This window comes from Mesoplodon bidens (genome assembly GCF_964165515.1).
Source record: "Mesoplodon bidens genome assembly, chromosome: 10".
Lineage (NCBI taxonomy): Eukaryota > Metazoa > Chordata > Mammalia > Artiodactyla > Ziphiidae > Mesoplodon > Mesoplodon bidens.
Genome location: NC_138172.1, coordinates 46,420,298 through 46,439,325, shown reverse-complemented (window position 1 = coordinate 46,439,325; position 19,028 = coordinate 46,420,298). Strand labels below are relative to the sequence as shown.

General features: G+C 44.6%; 1 long non-coding RNA gene across 1 annotated transcript in view; it reads right to left on the bottom strand.

Moving 5' to 3' along the window:
* Window positions 1–394: 394 nt before the first annotated feature.
* The window catches only part of LOC308624477, a 31,024-nt gene continuing 12,390 nt past the window's right edge, over window positions 395–19,028 (bottom strand). Inside the window, exons 6-10 of the long non-coding RNA XR_014016973.1 lie at window positions 14,166–14,259; window positions 11,927–12,025; window positions 7,624–10,521; window positions 6,599–6,703; window positions 395–560 (exon numbers count right to left, since the gene is read on the bottom strand). This is a non-coding gene — a long non-coding RNA (uncharacterized lncRNA). The remainder of the gene's footprint in view (window positions 561–6,598; window positions 6,704–7,623; window positions 10,522–11,926; window positions 12,026–14,165; window positions 14,260–19,028) is intronic.

The window sequence follows — 19,028 nt, the reverse complement described above, 5'->3', positions numbered from 1 at the left end:
GCGCACTGCAACGAAGAGTAGCCCCGCTCACCGCAACTAGAGAAGGCTCACGTACAGCAACGAAGACCCACTGCAGCCAAAAATAAGATTAATTAAATAAAATTTAAAAATAATAATAAATAATGTTTCCTTAGCCCCAATACTGTGCATAGGATATTATATGCTAAACATTAGACACATATTAGGTGCTTGATGGATATAACCCCTCAAGAGATTTTTATTTATTTATTTATGTTGCACTGCACAGCACGAGGCATCTTAGTTCCCCAACCAGGGATGGAACCCTGTGCCCCCTGCAGTGGAAGCCCCGAGTCTTAACCACTGGATCGCCAGGGAAGTCCCAAGATTTTTAGATTAAACATTCATATGAACCAATCCAAATCCAGGGCTCCACGTTCTCCAATTCTGTGAAGGAAGTAGCCTCCATGGGGGTGGGGGGAGAAAACCATTTCAGTCTTCTCAAAACTTTGGGTACTCTACGAATCGCTTCCAGATTGGGTTTACACCTGGCCAGGCGAGTAAGGCGAATAAAGTATCACAGACTGATTTCCTGAGACCACCTGAAAAGGGAAAGAGCGTTAAGTAGTTGTGCACAGGCCTAGGGGTAGGGCTGGGGTCTCCGCAGCCTGGACAAGATGGGGCTGGAGCGACCGAGGGGAGTGTTCTCTGCTGACAGCGCGTCCTGGAGCACAGACAGTTAAAAAATTTTGAGAACCTCGGTGTCAACACTTGAATTTGTGTCAGTATCCAAGTCTGAATAGGCCACGGGCTGTCCTGGGGACGAGAAACTAGGCGTCCCCAGCCCGCCAGCGCCCCCTCTCCATGCGAACGAGTTGAGCATGGGCATTGGGGTGAAGACCCCAGGAGCAGCAGTAGCCGCGCTGGTCTCCCCCAGGGTCCTTCCCGTCCTGTTCAGACCAAGCCAGACCCGCTCACCGTGGGCTCTGAGTGGCCTCTGCCTCTTTCCAGCAAACAGAGCTTTGGGGAACCACTGGCGGGTCTTCACAAACCAAACCCTCACGCGCTAAAAGCAATGGCTGAGCCGGAAGTACGTCATCACAGTGACCTGTCAACCTATAATTTCCCTTAAATTCTCTCTAGTGATCTTAGAGGACCCCACATCTCGGTGGTTCCTCCTTCTAGTTCCCACCAGACGAGCCTGAGGAAAAAATGGCGAGGTAGGTGTCTTCCTCTCAGGCTCCGCGTTTTAATTTTTTTGGCCGCGCCGCACGGCTTGCGGGATTTTATTTCCCTGATCAGGGATCAAACCCTGGCCCTCGGCAGTTAAAGTGCAGAGTCCTAACCACTAGACTACTAGGGAATCCACGAGACTCCCCCTTCCAAGTCAAGGAATAGGACTTGGCTTGTCCTAACCTTAAGGCCGGAGAAGGAAGCAGGGCCTTCATTCCATTGGATATCAGGTGAAGGGGCGGGGCCCAGCTGAGCCAATGAGCAGCAGAGCCTGCGAGGTCGTCCTTCCTCTTGGAGGCAGGAGCCTCCTCCCTGCCGGGACAGGCCCGGCCCCTGCCTGGCAGATTTTCCACCTACTGGTGAGTCCCTCCCTTCAGGGCCTAGAGGAGAAATCAGGGACCTGGAGAGAGAGCTGAGCTGGGCTGAGGGCCTGACCTGGACGGGGTGGAGACCTCAAGACAGAGGAGGCACCGAAACGTTTGCTTAATGAATGAAAGTCGAGGAACAGAGTAGCGATCTTAATATATATCCAGAAGACCCTTAGAAAGTCAAAAAGGCGGTGCTTGTCTGTCCTGCATAGGGAGAGCCACCATGAATGAGAGAGGGAGGGGAAGAAGCGAATCCGGGCCCCAGCTAGAAGCCGACACACAGTCCTGCAACCTTTCTTAGACTTGTCCACCACTTCATTTGTCCACCACTGCCAAATGTCCTCATGTGTCTAGTTCCTTACCCCGGCCACTGTGATGCCCCACATGGGGCTCACAGTTTACAAGTCTTTTCATCTCACACTGCCAAGAAGGCTGTGTCCAGAGGAGCATCCAGCCCTCAGCCATATCCTACTGAGGCCGACACTTCCCAGGGATCCATGAGGCCCTTGTGTGGAACCCAGGTCACATCTTTTCAAGATAATCTCAAGTCCTCAATCGTCTGAATAACCTCAGAGCTTTATAGGAATGTCTGTGGTCACCTCCAAAAGACCTTTAAATATGTGAGAGCAGGGGTTAGGATCTCCCTGCTCAAAAGAATCTGGAGTTTAAAGCATTACTGATAACATTGTTACAGAAGAGTGTGAGCTTACTACAGGGCACTTCAGTACTCCTGAGGAGTAAACATGATTTCTCTTTCCCTCCCACTGGGATGTTCTCAGATGTAAGTCACTGCTCCTACTCTTTGACCTATTTTCCATGTAGAAGATATGGAGCCTGGAAATCATGCTGACAGTTGGAGTAGGCCATTCCCAATTCCCATCAACCAAAGATACTCAGTTAGGTAGGTTTGCCGAGGCAAAATCAAAACAACCTATGCCAGGGAACTCCCTGGTGGTCCAGTGGTTAGGACTCTGAGATTTCACTGCTGAGGGCCTGGGTCCGATCCCTTGTTGGGGAACTAAGAGCCCACTAGCTGTGCGGTGAGGCCAAACCAACAACAAAAAAAAACCTATAGTATAACACTCATCTTAGAACAGCAATGTAGTTTCAGCAAAACATCCCTGTTCCTAATATTAAATTAATGCAATTTGAATATTATCGAATTTGAATGTCCAGTTGTAATTGTGTAATAACCTATAAACATAGGAAATTTATATCAAGCTTCAAGGGTACAATATTTACAAGCTTTAAGGGTAAATATTTTTTTACACATTTTACAAATTCTTACTCATCCAATTGCTTTAAACATAATCCATATTAGCATATTTTTAGCCATTTAGAGCCTGCCTGCTTTGCATAATTCGTGAAACTGCACCTAACGTCGGCCAGCCATGGATAAGACAAACTCTGGGGCCGTAAAAGACCCCAAACCGCTGCTGCCCTTCCACGCTCTCTGAAGGGCAGAGACTCCCACCTTGCTGTTGAGCAACACTGCCTAGACAAGTAAGCCTCCTTTCCAATTCGCCTCTCCACCCCACCCCCTCCCCAGGATTCCCTCGCCTTCTTCCCCTGCTGGGTTAGCCCTTCAGTAAGGGACTTCCCCTGTCCTGCGATCTGTACAGAGGGCGCCCAATGTAGTTTGTTGTACAATAGTGCCATCTAGTGGTCTTACCTTTTTCTTTTTCTTTAAAAAATTTTTTTGGATTGAGGTATAGTTGATGTACAGTATTATATGTTTCAGGTCTTGTCTTTTCTTGATCATCCCTCAAATCCTTGAACTCCCCACAGAATTGAAACAATATAGATATTCTTGCCTCCTCAGTTCTTTAATACCATTTATTGAATGCTGGTTAGATCATTACTAATGGCATTGAATCATCATGCCACCCATGAACATTGGCTTCCAATGACATCCTCAAAGGTTATTACGATAACTGCAAATACAAGTCTTACGCAGAATATTCAGGAAAATATTAACTGTAATAGGTTTTCTGGTCATGTTAAATTTACCATTTGGAATGTTATAGTCTAATCACTGAATCACATATTGTACAACCACAACAGCTCTTAAACTGCTGTCTTAGTCCATTCAGGCTGCTAGACAAAACACTATAGCCTGGGTAACTTATAAAGAACAGAAGTTTATTTCTTACAGTTCTGGATGCTGGGAGGTTCAACATCAAGGCACCAGCATGTTTGAATTCTGGTGAGGGCCCTCTTCCTGGTTCATAGACAAGGCCTTCTTGTGGTGCCCTCACATGGAAGGGAGCTAAGGAGCTCTGTGTGACCTCTTTTGTAAGAACACTAATCCCATTCACGAGAGCACCTACCAAAAGCCCTACCTCCTAACACCATCACATCAGGATTAGGATTTCAACGTATGAATTTTGAAGGGGACACAAACATTGAGACCATGGCAACTGCTATAATCTTTGCGTTCCTGGAATGTGATGCCTTTCAATGTTGGTTTTCCTTCTCCCTTCCATACCACCACCACCAACTGGGAGGATAAGCAATGGGCCCATGCGAAGAGTAAGAAGAGCAGTTCAATTCACCCAAGAAATGAATGTCCCCTTCCAGCGCAGCTTAAGACTGACCCAGGACAGCATGGCGTCACTGCATCAGTGGGGGATAAGAGAGGACATCTATCAGAAAGCCTGTTGAAAGCCCTCAGAGAAGAGAGGTGTGGCCACCCCCAGAGAACTGCCTGACATGTTGTGCGGGGAAGAGTGACCACCCTCATGGCCAAGAGTGTGAAATGCACAAGATAAAGGATACTTGCTGCCACCTCTCTTGTCGTTGGGTATTGTAGCCCACAAGCAGCGCTGCAGTAGGAATGCAGAAGAGCACGAGCTGACACGGGCCCACACATGCAGCCCACCCCAAGGGTTGACAGCAGACCCACAGTAGCCCAGAGCCTTGAATTCAAACCTGTGCCTAAGATGAATGAGTTACCCCGAATCAGTCAGCATCATTCTGATGGCCCAGGGTCATGTGATCCTGTGGGAAAAACCCAGGCTGGCCGCCCTCCTAGAAATGAGGTCCAGCCACAGGGCCCTGGCACAACCCTACAGGTGTGCATTCTGGAGCTCTTTAGGACACCTGGTCAGCTCACACACTGAGTAAATGCTCAGAGAGCACCCCAAATGGGACAAACAGAGCACAGGGCCCATAGACATCACAATCTACTCTCGGAGAACCCCATCTGACAGTCTTATTTGACCTAGCCACAACCAGGCAACAGGAGATGACTTTAAAAATGTAGAGGAAGGGGGGACTTCCCTGGTGGTCCAGTGGGTAAGACTCCGTGCTCCCAATGGAGGGGCCCAGGTTCGATCCTGGTCAGGGAACTAGATCCCACATGCATGCCGCAACTAAGAGTTTGCATGCCGCAACTAAGAGTTCGCATGCTGCAACTAGGAGTTCACATGCCGCAACTAAGAAGTCCACATGCCACAACTAAGACCCGGTGCAGCCAAAATAAATAAATAAATAAAAGGATAAAAATAAACCAATAAAAAAAATGTAGAGGAAGGAACTCCAAAGTGCAGGACCCCCTGAACACCCTGGGCACATGTCCTGGGGTGGGACCCTGTTTTCCTTGGTCTAATGGTGGTGCTGGGCATGCATTTAAGTGCATGGCCAGAGAGTTGCACATACCATTTCACAATGGCCAGAGGTTGGTCACATGGCCAAACACACCTGCTGAAAAAACTGGAAAATTTAGCAATTTCTATGGAAGCAGGAGAGAATGGAGACTAGGTGACGAGTAACAGTCACTACCATGTCCATTGCACAACAGAATGCAAGATAGACTGGAAATGTGAATATCTAGCTTTCCTATACTCTAGAGTGAAAGAGAGCAACAGAGAAAAATGCTGGGAAAGGCCAGAATAGCCCATAAGGCACATCAGTACCTATAGGAAAGAGTAGCCCCTAAAGAGATACAATCCCATAGGTGCGTGACATGGCAAATGGAACAAGGGCAGGATTTCAACTCCCATCTGTCCCTTAGACCAGTTCCTCTTTGCACGATTATCACAACCACACAGGATAGACCTGGAAATGGCTCTAGATTCAGCCACTGGTAATGTCACACACTCCTCCCCCTTGTCAACTACTTGGTGCTTTTTCAACACATTTCTCCATATTTATACAATACGTTAAAATAAGAAAAACATATAGCAGGTCTGATCTCTATCTCCTCCACACACTGAGAAAGGCTGTAACTCTCTGGGCCACAGCTCGGCAAATATTCCCAAGGAGTAGGCCTGGGGAACGGGAGACTCATGTTATGTGTCTCATCTCTCTCAAAAATCATCACATTGCATTGGCTGCTAATGAATATCTACAAACTTGTTCAGTGTTTTTTTTTTTTTTTAAGTGTGGTCCACTTTGAAAATTTTAAAAATCCAAAAATCCACCTCTTCTCAAGATGTAGAAAAACTGAAGAAGGGACTTCCCTGGTGGCACAGTGGTTAAGAATCCGCCTGCCAATGCAGAGGACACGGGTTTGAGCCCTGGTCCGGGAAGATCCCACATGCCGTGGAGCAACTAAGCCCGTGCGCCACAACTACTGAGCCTGCGCTCTAGAACCCATGTGCCACAACTACTGAGCTTGCGTGCCACAACTACTGAAGCCTGTGTGCCTAGAGCCCGTGCTCCACAACAAGAAAAGCCACCACAATGAGAAGCCAGCGCACCGCGACAAAGAGTAGCCCCCACTCGTCGCAACTAGAGAAAGCCCGCATGCAGCAATTAAGACCCAACACAGCCAAAAATAAATAAATAAATAAATAAATAAATAAATTTAAAAACCTGAAGAATATGGCCCCACCCTTACAACAAAAAATAGCCAGACTGGGACCTCCCTGGCAGTCCAGAGATTAAGACTGCTGGAGGCGTGGGTTCAGTCCCTGGTCAGGGACCTAAAAGCCCACATGCTGCATGGCACAACCAAAAAAAAAAAAATAGCCAGATAATCTGAAATTTTTCCTTGAACACATCAGAGAGCTGAAGTCTCAGGGCAAACAACTTACCTAAAATCTAAGGAAAGACAGACACTCTCAAGGTCATTCCTTGTATTCATCTCCTTTGGGGACAGTCCACCTTCCTGACCAAACCTGCTATGGAGAAGCTCACCACTGCAGAGTTGGAAATAACATTGAGTCAACTGGAGGGAAAACAAAAAATAAAAATACAAAACAACAATAACAAAACAACCAGCATATAAATTCATTGTAAATAGAATAAGTCTGTCTTGGGAATTCCCCGGCAGTCCAGTGGTTAAGACTCTGCCCTTCCAATACAGGGGGCGTGGGTTCGATCCCTGGTCGGGGAACTAAGATCCCACATGCCGCATGGTACGGCCAAAATATTTTAAAAAATAATAAGGCTGTCTTTAAGAAAACAGATAAAAGAGGCTGTAGTGAGAAAGGCAGAGTCCAAGTGGTAAGCTTCAAAAAGTCTTAAGGCTAGATAGGATCAAAGAAAGGGGAAGAGATGGGGAAAGGGCATCTGGGGGAGCAGAAAAAGCACAAGCTCAGAGGAAGAAACTGAAACAGTGTGTGTTACAGTGAGTGGAGAGGACTGCCTGGAGCAGCGTCTGGGGAGGGCAGGAGGTACAGCTGGATTGGGATCATCAGGCCAAGAAGGGGAGGACCTGCTAACCTGCACTAGGGGGACACACAGAACAAGATTACATTTAAAAGTTTCTCTCCAGTACGAATTCTCCAATGACGAATAAAATTTGAGTTCTGAATGAAGACTTTCCCACATTTCTCACATTCACAGGGTTTTTCTCTAACATGAAGCCTTCAGTGCTACTTCAATCCTGAACTCTTTTTTGTTTTTTACAACTTTATTGGAGTATAATTGCTTCACAATGGTGTTTAGTTTCTGCTTTATAACAAAGTGAATCAGTTATACATATACATCTGTTCCCATATCCCTTCCCTCTTGCGTCTCCCTCCCTCCCACCCTCCCTATCCCACCCCTCTAGGTGGTCACAAAGCACCGAGCTGATCTCCCTGTGCTATGCGGCTGCTTCCCACTAGCTATCTACCTTACGCTTGGTAGTCTTGTTGAAGCCTTTCCCACACTCTGCATTTGTAGGGCTTCACCCAAGTGTGGATCCATTGATCTTGGGGTTTTTTCTTTTTTCTTCCCTTTTCTTTTGGATCCATTGATATTGATTTAAGCTGACTTTTTGCTTGAAGGCCTTGCTGTAGTCCTTGCATCTAAAAGGTTTCTCTCCAATGCTGACTTGCTAGTGCTGAGTTGAAGTTAAAGGCTTTGCCACACTCTTTACACACCTGGAAACTGCAGATGTGTGAACTGACCCCAACATTTTTTTCTGATTTCTTATGTGCATGACATCTATTTTTTATAGGAATTTTCTCATTATTTACTCCCTCCTTTACTGAATCTCTCTTATTTTTCTTCATTCCATCCCTTATGAGACTTCCTGAAGGCCTCTCTATCTTACTCTCTGATTCACAGGTAACTTGAAAACCAGGTCCCTGGGGAAGGTCTCTTAATGTTCCTCTGAGGCCAAGTCACGGAATTCACTTTTCTCAGAAATGTCTTATTTTGAGGCCTAAAAGAGTAAATTCAGCCCTGATTTCACAACCTGAGAAAAAATAATAAATGCAAATGTTAGAGAGGGAACTAGATCATCAAAGATACGACTGTATGCTGTAAATACACAGCTTTTGTAATGTTTACAAATTGGTTTCACAGAGCATAGGGAATGAAGAAAGACAAGGAAAAGGCCTGGGACCCAAAAGGGAAAGGGGCTACATCTGGTCTCACGGCCAAAGATGCAAAAGAAGACGAGATAATTATGGTTGGTCCAAGAGAGTAACATTGTTGAAAATGGAAATCTGATCATGGGAATGGCCTCAGAAGACCAAAAAAGAATGAAAAGTGAAGAGGATATTGGGTTGGGTGGGCTGGTGAGACTCCTCTTCATCAATTGTCAAACAAAAATTAAATTAAATAACTTAGATATTCCAACTTAGGGGTATGTGAGGAATGCTATCACGAAGCTTGCAAACTACCTGAAAACATAAGCAATATAAAAGATTAGAGAAAACCACAGTGGGCCAGGAGAACACAGATCAAACTTCCACCCACACTGACTGACTAACCGTAACTGCAAGGTAACATTTGGCCACCATGATTTAGCCCTAGGCCGTGACAAAATTTCACAGACTGGATGGCTTAACAGAAATTTTCTTATGGTATAGGAGGCTGGAAGTCCAAGATCAAGGTGCCAGCTGGCTGGTATCCTCTGAAGCCTCTCTCCTTGGCTTGCAGATGGCCAACCTCTTGCTGCCGCTTCACACGGTCATCCCCCTATGCATGTGCACCCCCGGTGTCTGTGTCGTAATCTCCTCTTCTCATATGGACACCAGTCTGACTGGATTAGCGACCACCCTAACAACCTCATTTTAACTTAATTATGTCTTTGAAGATCCTGTCTCCAAATACAGTCACATGCTGAGGTACTGGAGGTTAGGGCTTTAACATATAAAGTTGGCGGGGGGACACAATTCAGTCCACCTGCCATATGCTGAACCCATCCCCCGCCTAAGCACTGAAGCCTCACCACCTCCCTATGGACACGGTCCAAGTATGTTCCCTCCTCCTCAGCCCCAGCAGTTGCTATTCCCTCTGCCTGAAATGCTACCCCTAAATATCAGCACATCTTGCTCCCTACTTTGGTCTCTTGTTCACATGTCCCCTCATCAGAGTCTGTCCCTGATCACTCTATCTATCCCTTTCTATACCCCGTCCCTGCTTTATTATCCTTCATAGCATTTACCATTACTTGCCATAAAAATTTATACATTGTGGGGTTCATCTGTGTTTAACATACACCCAGGATTTCTCGAAATCATGTATGGTAAGGTCACAGACAAGGAGACAACTGCCCTGGAAAGAAGTACTTACAGTTCCTGAAAAGAGAGGGCATGCCACACCTCGCAGGGGGCCCATGGGGAAGCACCATGGGGTCAGTCAGGAGGCAGAGGAGGGGGCAGAAAGCATAGGCAAAAGCCTCTATTACTAGAGCGGTGGGAAGTTGTTAGGCGGGGACGTTCTCCTGCTGGGCAGGAAGCAAAACACAGATGTTGGGGTCTGTGGTTGGAAGGTTTCTAATAGGATTTTTGCACACCAAAAGGGGAAATATAATCAACTTTGGCTGTTAGTTTGACCCTATGATCAATGGATGCCAAATCATCAATTACAACATTTCTAAATGTTGGTTAGAATATCCCACATTTTTGGCGTTACGCCAATATATTCAAATGTTGGTTCATAAGAGAATAAGCGAATGAGTTTCCATATGACTAGTTTATGCCTGTCCTCATGTACACCCATGTCCTAAGGGTAATTCTTGCTGCCACCACTCAGGTTCCAGGCTTCATCCTGTCCTCTCAGGCCAGGTGCACATCTTCTCTGTACCTATCTTGTCTTACCTGAAACCTCTCAGCGGCTCCTTTTGGTGAATATAGATGGATGTATCTTTACCTCGGACACAGTTTCCATGAAGTGCCTGCACTGGCTTACCTCAAAACTCAAGTGGACAGAGGTCAGAGGGAACAAAGCTCACCTGAGGCTTGGTTTTAAGGGACACAACCTGTCATCATCTAGCTTCTTCAATTCTTCTTATGGAGAAAAGTATGATTCTCAGTAGCTTAAGGCAGAGAACGATATATCAGCAAGATGGACTAATCACAACTCCCATAAAGAACCTCTCCCCCAGGTTCTGTTTTAACATTTAACATTGTTTGTACTGGCAGCATGATTCTCTGCTCACAAGAGGAAGATAACAGGCACATCTCAGAATGCTGAGACAACGCAGAGATCATTCCAGTAAGGAGCCTGAGAAAACTGTAGGTTCCATGAATCCAGATTCATAATCACAGGATCACAGGAAAGCATCCAGGAGAGGAAGCTGGGGGAGATAATGGAGAGAGGATTTATAAGCCAAGAAGAAACGTGGAGCCCCCAAACTGTAAATAGAGTTCCCGAGAGACTACACACCAGAGATAGGAAAATGTTTATTAAATATGCAGGCATCACTAGAGCGAGACTGAACCCATAGCCTGTGCTTTTCAACACCACTGCATCTGTCTGTAGTATGAATGTGCCGATTAAAGCTCTATTATCAAAAACCTCAATTCAAGATCCGCTTATCTGTCCCACAGGACAAGGATAGGCTATTGATGTGATCTTGCCCTTTTAAGTACTTTATTCTTGTGTACTCAATGCTACCTAGCTTATGTAGAGTATTAATGTATTTCTATTAATACGACCCAGTAAAATTATACTCATAAAGTGACAGAACTGAACAAATCAATTTGCCCACTAAACAAACAAACAAAATGTACATACGGTGTGTTGAAAAACATAGCTCCCAATATAAAACCAATCTAGAAAGAGTGACAATATATTGAAGCTCCTAGCCACTCTTGGCTAAGTTCTCCACATATGTGTGGTGTGCCTTTAGTTTATCCAGTGGCCCAGTACTAATACTAGTCTGATGTTTCCCTGCCTCCCCAGCACCATTACCTCATGCTCTTTGTCATGTATTGACACTGGCTTAAGGATCATATTTTTAATTTAATTTTATAGGAGCCTAAACAAACTATGTGATGCATTCAAATGGCAGATATAACTATTGTGAATTATCAGTGTTCCCTCCGTGCGAATGGCTTACTGAGAGTTGACTGTGTCTGGCTTCACGTGATAAGAATAGACTGATGCTATTCAGTCTATTCAGTTCCCTCCATACTCCTGGCAATGTGTGAGCAATGTGTTGTTTCCTAGCATGTAAATGCTTTTAATAGAAGGCAGCAAAAGTAACTACTCTTTGATATGTGATGTTATTAAGATATTTGTAGTTTTCTTTGAAAAGAGAAGCTGGTGTGATTAGGTACCTTTTGTTCCATTAACAGCAATAATAAAGATGCTATCCCTCCTCAAAAAAAAAAAAATGCAGGCAAACACTGGAAGACCTTAAAAAAGTCCTTAACTCTCAACCTCTTTTTCCTATATAGAAATAAGATAGTTGGACTAGACCACTTCAAATGTCCTTTACAGCAATAAAGTCAATGAGTCAAAGGAACAAAACTGAAACAAGACTTACAGATGGTTTAACAATAAATTTTGATGACTCCCTACTACTATTTTTTTCCTAAGACATATCAATGGATTTTAAGATTCTTCATTAATTTTATTGCTCTGGCAAGGGTGGGGAGAAGGTAAGTTGGAAAAAAAAAGAATGGTAGTCATGTTAAAATTACATCCCAAGTTATAAGGCATGCCCCAAATATTACAGTATTATAATAGTAACCTACTTCCAAATCCCACTCTGTGTCAGCTACTTAGTTCATCACTGGAAAACAGGGATCCTGCTGTGGATTGATTCTGCGAGGTACACTCATTAAAGACAATGCCTGCAACACAACAGCTGCCACTGGTTAGACCACAGATTCCCAACTGCATAAAGCTATATGTGCTGGTGGATCTTTAAACTTTAACTGGTTTGTTTTGAGACAAAATGATTGCTATTGTCACACCCAGTTCTCCTCCCTCTGCTCATATATCACGCATGAACAGCAAGACAAAAATCTCACAACCCAATTTCAGGTCTGCAGTTTCCCCAAGTTCATGGCATTCTGACTCTAAAGACTTCCAGGGGGACTTCCCTGGTGGTCCAGTGGCTAAGACTCCGCACTCCCAATGCAGGGGCCCCAGGTTTGATCCCTGGTCAGGGAACTAGATCCCACATGCCGCAACTAAAGATCCCCCGTGCCACAACTAAGACCTGGCACAGCCAAATAAATAAATAAAAAGACTGAAATGAAAATTAAAAAAAAAAAAAGACTTCCAGGAAGGTGAGGGAAGCAAGGCACATGGGTCATGGGAAAAGTTGTCAGATCATGCTAGACACCACATCTTTGTGGGTAGAAAGACTCTATTAAGGACAAAGAGTAGTTAAAAGCATGAACTGAAGGACACAAAAGAAAACACAACACAAATTCTCACACGTACAGTTCATTTCACAGAGCTTCTATCCAATATTAACACAAGTAGTGATTTCTTGCAAATAGAGTAAATAGGTACTCCTTGGACATGGATGTTCTATTTCTCTTTGTACCTATTTGTCTGATACAGTAGATATGATCAACAGACTTCCACATGTGGTTGCCCTATACAAGATTTTCTTAACAGCAGCACTAATGGCATTTGGGGCCAGATAATTCTTTTTCGTGGGAGACTTCCCTGTGCAGTGTAGTATATTTAGTTGCATCCCTGGCCTCTAGGTGCCCACTAGATGTCAGTAGCAGCCCTATCCCCAATTGTGACAACAACAAAAAATGTGTCTAAACATTGCCAAATGTCTTCTAGGAGAAAGGCGCAAAATCACTGCCAGTTGAGAACCACTGACCTATACTGATATATTCACACATTCCTTGAAAGAGCAAGATGTGGTTGAGAATGAGAAGCAGAGAAGTATGGGTGCGGTTGAGACTTAAGTGGGAGATTGAGGAGAGACAGCATAAAACCATAGATTATAACCAGTCACTGACAGAGTTTTGAATACTCACCTAAGGAACTTGGGTTTTGTTTTATAGACAAGAGAGAATCATTAAAGGAACTTCAGAAAGAGGGTGATACGATTCGATTTTCATTTTAAGGAAATTTTCTTCATCTAAGAATGAGAGAGGATTGAAAAGACAACAGCTATCACAAAACTCTGACGTGGTAACTATGGAAAATAGAGCAGAGGATGTGGAAAGGAAATGGCCAACCTGCTGCATGTGTGAAATGGAATCATTAAAACGTAGTCTGTTTATGAGGGTGCAGGATAGAGAGGAGCTGAAGGTTTCCATGAGGTTCCTGGGCTGAACAAGTGGGCAGGTGGTGGAGAAAACAGGGGTTAGTGTGTACCTGTGGGTAAGGATAATAAGTTCATTTTTGTACATGTGGCTCCCAGATGTAATTTTTTTTTTTTTTTTTTTTTTTTGCAGTACGCGGGCCTCTCACTGTTGTGGCCTCTCCCGTTGCGGAGCACAGGCTCCGGACGCGCAGGCTCAGCAGCCATGGCTCACGGGCCCAGCCGCTCCGCGGCATATGGGATCTTCCCGGACCGGGGCACGAACCCGCGTCCCCTGCATCGGCAGGCGGACTCTCAACCACTGCGCCACCAGGGAAGCCCTGTAATTTATTTTTATTTATTTATTTTTGGCCATACCACGCAGCTTGTGGGATCTTAGTTCCCTGACCAGGGATTGAACCCAGGCCCTCGGCAGTGACAGTAAGGAGTCCTAACCACTGGACTGCCAGGGAAGTCCCCCAGATATAGTTTAATCCAAACGGGTAAATAGTCCTGTCACCTGGTGACACTGTATAGAGTTAGAAGAGGGACAAGAGTGGATCCCTAGGTGACTACTTATCTTTAGAGGGTGGACAGAAATGGAGGAAATGCAAAGGAGGCAGGAACTAACCGGTCAGGAACATCAGGAGAAAGTGGTGACCCAAGAGCCAAGAGGACATTTTCAAGGGGTGTAAATTATCAACAGGGATACATACTGTAGATGATGAAGCCCGGGAAGCCAGGCGCTGGTAGTAACCTCAGTTCAAGGAGTTTGGTGGGAGCAGAGGTCAGTTGCTACGGGCTGAGGAGCTAGTGGACAGACAGAAGAGAAATAGAGAGTAGCTGTCATGAACCAGAACTAATCTTTCAGAACAACTCCCACTCTGCAGGGCAACAGCCTCCAGCCCCACCTGCAGGTGGAGCCGGCATCAAGGCTCTCTGGATGGACCATGTCCACCTATGTTTGCGCTGAGTTGATTTTCAGTTTCCATATTAACATCACCATGTGCTGCTTCCCTCGGGTATATCTGTCACCTTTTCAGAATACTTTTGCTTTATATATCCTGGGGGTTCTTTTTGTTTTGAATCTTATTTGCCACCAGTTTCCAGCATATATCACTCCCCTCTTTTTCTTGTTTCCTCTTCACCCAGGCTTGTATTTTTCAAAGGAATATCAGGGAATCTGATCTGCCACCCCCAAGGCAGAAATAGTAAGGGAGTTTAGCCAGCCCCATTTGCCTGAATACCCTTTGAGACTCCCAGGAAAATAATAAAATAAATTTGGGGCCTGGTAGTTAGATCCCTTGCACTCAGAGTTAATATTTTCTCAAACAGAAGGGGTCAGAGTGAAAAGCCTATGTCGAGTTTTCTACCGGGTGCTCTTGTGGGAAGAGAAATCTGTAGTATAAGACACAACCCAAGACACCAGCTGATTGTCTGCCAGACAAATGTACTGTTTGACTTCTTCTTTCACACCAGTTCTTTTTTGTTTTTTGGTTTTTGTTTTTTTTTGCGGTATGTGGGCCTCTCACTGTTGTGGCCTCTCCCGTTGCAGAGCACAGGCTCCGGATGTGCAGGCTCAGCGGCCATGGCTCACGGGCCTAGCCGCTCCGCGGCATGTGGGATCTTCCCGGACCGGGGCACGAACCCGTGTCCCCTGCATCGGCAGGCGGCCTCTCAACCACTGCGCCACCAGGGAAGCCCTCTTTCTCATTTCTTTTGATATTATCAACAGAATAAAGTTTCTGTTATATACTTGACAATGAATAAGTTTTTATCAGCTTTAGGGGGTACAATACAGTGGAAATCAGAAGACATCGGGTTTCCAGCTGCATTCATGCTAAGCACACTTTAGCCTGGACTATGTATGCTGGAAATGGGGGTAGAGGCTAACAATTCAGTTGCTTAACTCCAATATCTATATCACTTCCACCAGACAAATATAGTCCTTCGGAGAAAAAAAATGGTTAAAGCCCGTTCTTTTTGTTTTCTCTTTCTACTGAAGTAAGGAAGCAATTTTCCACTCTATAATTTTCATCTCAATCACTGGGCAGAGGAATTGTCTTTCAACATCAGAGAATCTTCTCTAGGTCTGAACTCTGTCCCTCTCAATAGGTATTGGAACATTGTCCTACCTCTGAACTTTTCAGTTATGTGAGCCTATAAACATCTTTTACTAAACTAGTCAGATTTGGGTTTTCTGTCATTTGCAAATTAATTATACTGATCCTGGCTTATATTTGAAAGCACTGTTTTCTTGTATAGCACCTTAATATCACATTTTCTCTTAGTGGTCACACAAGCTCCTCATTTGTATTTCATCTCAGTAGCTTGGAGGTTAAGTGTCTAAATAGGTACCTTTCATGCCCTAACCTTAACTTTGTGAATCCCACCGGACTAATATTTGTCATACCGTAACATACTTTCCAAATTTGATGAAAATATACTCAGTTCCAGATTCTCCAGTGGATATTTTCCCACCTCTTTGAGGTATCTTCCAGGCTCCCCTACCCTACCTATGTGAATTTTGGGTTCGCCACGTCACCAATGTTTTAAGTCAGATCATGTGGAATGCCCAGGATTTTTTCATATCTGCTAGAGACTCTGTCTTACTGGACATCCATTTCCACGTGCTATTTTTTAATCCTCCTAGAACACCTATCTTTTGCCATGTTTTGCTAATTCTCTCATTGTGATACTTCTAAAATTTGTCTTGCCATTCCACCACTCTGCCTACAAACGTTTCCATCTTTGAAAGAGAGTTCCTAGGGTTGATCAACTTCCATGATCCTCTTCTGTAAGTCTAAACTGTTTCTTCTCTTTCATAGTTCCATTTCCATGGGTTCTTATCCTTATTCATTCTCTCTCTCTCTCCCATTTTAAAATACTGACCTCGGACTGCCCTGGTGGTGCAGTGGTTGAGAGTCCACCTGCCAATGCAGGGGACACGGGTTCGTGCCCCGGTCCGGGAAGATCCCACATGCCGCGGAGTGGCTGGGCCCGTGAGCCATGGCCGCTGAGCCTGTGCGTCCGGAGCCTGTGCTCCGCAACAGGAGAGGCCACAACAGTGAGAGGCCCGCGTACCGCAAAAAAAAAAAAAAACTGACCTCATCTAACATATATATCACCTTCACTCTGGGAGCTTTTGAATGTTTAGGATTTTAATGATCACCTCCTTACAATCCCAATTGGAAAGTCAACCCTATTTCAACTGCTGCCTGCATAATGTTGCCAGTGGTAGTGTAGTGTTGCCAATCCCTCACTGATGCTATTTCTTAGCATTTCTTCTTGGTGTTTCCCCCTGTCCAATTTCCTAAATAGAGGTGGCATTCCATGAGACTTCATCCTGGGCCCTCATATTTTGCTGTACTGTCTCTGGGGGCAGCACTGTCCAATAGACCTTTCTGCAATAATGAAAATGTTCTACGCCTACACCATCCAATAAGGTATCCAACTACCACATATAGTTACTGTGTGCTTGGAATCTGGCCAGTGTGGCTAAGGACATACATTTTTAATTTAATTTTAATACCCACATGTGGCTAGTGGCTACTGTATTGGATAGTGCAGCTCTAGATTACATTCATTTCTTCCCATGGCTTTACATACTTTCTGTTCGTTTGACTGCTCTCAAATGTACAGCTCCAGGTATCACTAACCCAGAGGTCCAGCCCATATATAAAACCACCTACTTGAACTTTCTAATTGTACATCTCACACTTATCGCAAATGTTAATCCACAGTAGAGTTCTAGACTTTTCCATCTCCAAACCTATTCCTATTCCAGTCTTATTCATTCCAGTAAATGGCACCACTGTCTAACTCAGCTGCTCAAGTCAGAAGCCAGAAAGCTATCCCTGATTCCTCCCTGTCCATTATCCTTGCATCTAATCCATTGACAGCAGCTCACTGATTTTATTTCCAAAATATATCTTAAATCCACCTTCTCTTCATTTCCATTACCACCACCCTCTCCAGGCCACCATCATCTCCAACTTGGACAGCTAGCAGTCTCCAACATGATCTCTACTTTCACTTTTGTCCCCTTACAACCCATTTTCTATTAGCAGTCAGAGTGCTCATCATCATCTTATAATAAGAATCAAACACGTCATTCCTCCACTGAATACTCTTCAATGACTTCTTTTCACTTAGGGTGGAATTGAATGACCTGGCCCATCGATCTGTATAATCCCAACTGGTGCCACACATGCCCTGTTCGTTTTGCGAAAACCTTCTGTTTTCTTGAACGTGCCAAACTCTTCACACATCAGGGAGTCTGCACAGCTGTTCCCTCTCCCTGCTGTTCTTCCTGTTCTTGGTACAAGAGGCTCTTTCTCATCCTCTGAGTCATACCTTTAACGTTACCTCTTAGGATAGGCCTTCTGTGAGCATCTATAGAAGGAGGGCCCCACTTTCTGTACCTTCTTCATTCCCTTCAGAGCACTTAGCAAACTTTAATAATCTTGTTCACTTGATTTTTTTTGGTTGGTCCCTTTAATCTTCACTAGATTAATGTTCCAGGAAGGCAGGGAGCAGGTCTGACATATCATTCCTTTACAGCACCTGGCACAGTGCTTTGCATACAAGCAGGTGCTCAGTAACATTTGCGTAATAAACAACTTCCTCAAAACACGTGTTCACATCACTCATTTCCATTTCCTGGGTCTGTGTAGTACAAAATAAAATTTTTACTGTTTATTAGAGGTACTCTAGCTGGACTACACCAGACCAAGTTCTCCTTACTACATGGCCTTTGGCTTCAGCAGTCAGAAACTCCAGAGTTATCAGTATGTTTGTACTTTTCAGGAAGCATAAGTTTGGTCCAAGCAGGCCTCTGGCTTTTCTTCCTTGCTCCTTTATCAACAATTATACTCACTGGCTGGGAGCTTATGAAGTGGGATGCCTAAATAGCAATGGGGCAAACTGCAGTCTGGAAAATGGCTCTAAAGGTGGAGAGTCTGGAATGGATGTTTCATCTGTTTTGGCCAGCGTTCTTCTTCTCTGAATAGGGCCTTTGGTTCTCTGACTCTTTAAGATGGTTCATACCATTCATTAATGTCCTGCATTTCTTCACAGTTAATATTTTAACAGCCTGTATCCCCTTTTTAAAAATATTTTATTTTACAGACTTGATTTCAAGTATAGTCAATTTTGGAATTCTTCACCTTCCCCTTACTTGCTGCGTAGAATCTATGCGTGTCTAGCATTTATGTTTGATCCTGGACCTATGCAGGGCATTTGTGACCCTGACACCAAGATACTGGATTATATTGCCACTGCTAACTGATTGAGGATACCCAATAGAGCATGAAGTGACCACTTCTCCCGCCTTTGGTGATGACAGCCCCACAGCTTACTTCGGGATGTAGGTATTATGGTGATGAGAAGGGGACAGACTAGGAGAGAATTTAGGATAGTGGTGCAATGAGAGGGGTTGTAGCTCTACAAATTTTTATGAAAAAAAGTTCCCACTTGGTTTATATTTTCCCAGTCCCAGAGTACTCTCTTATAACACAAGGGCAATCAGGTTTCCCAAGACTGCACAACCCAGACTATCTCCACTGCTTTCCTTAAGT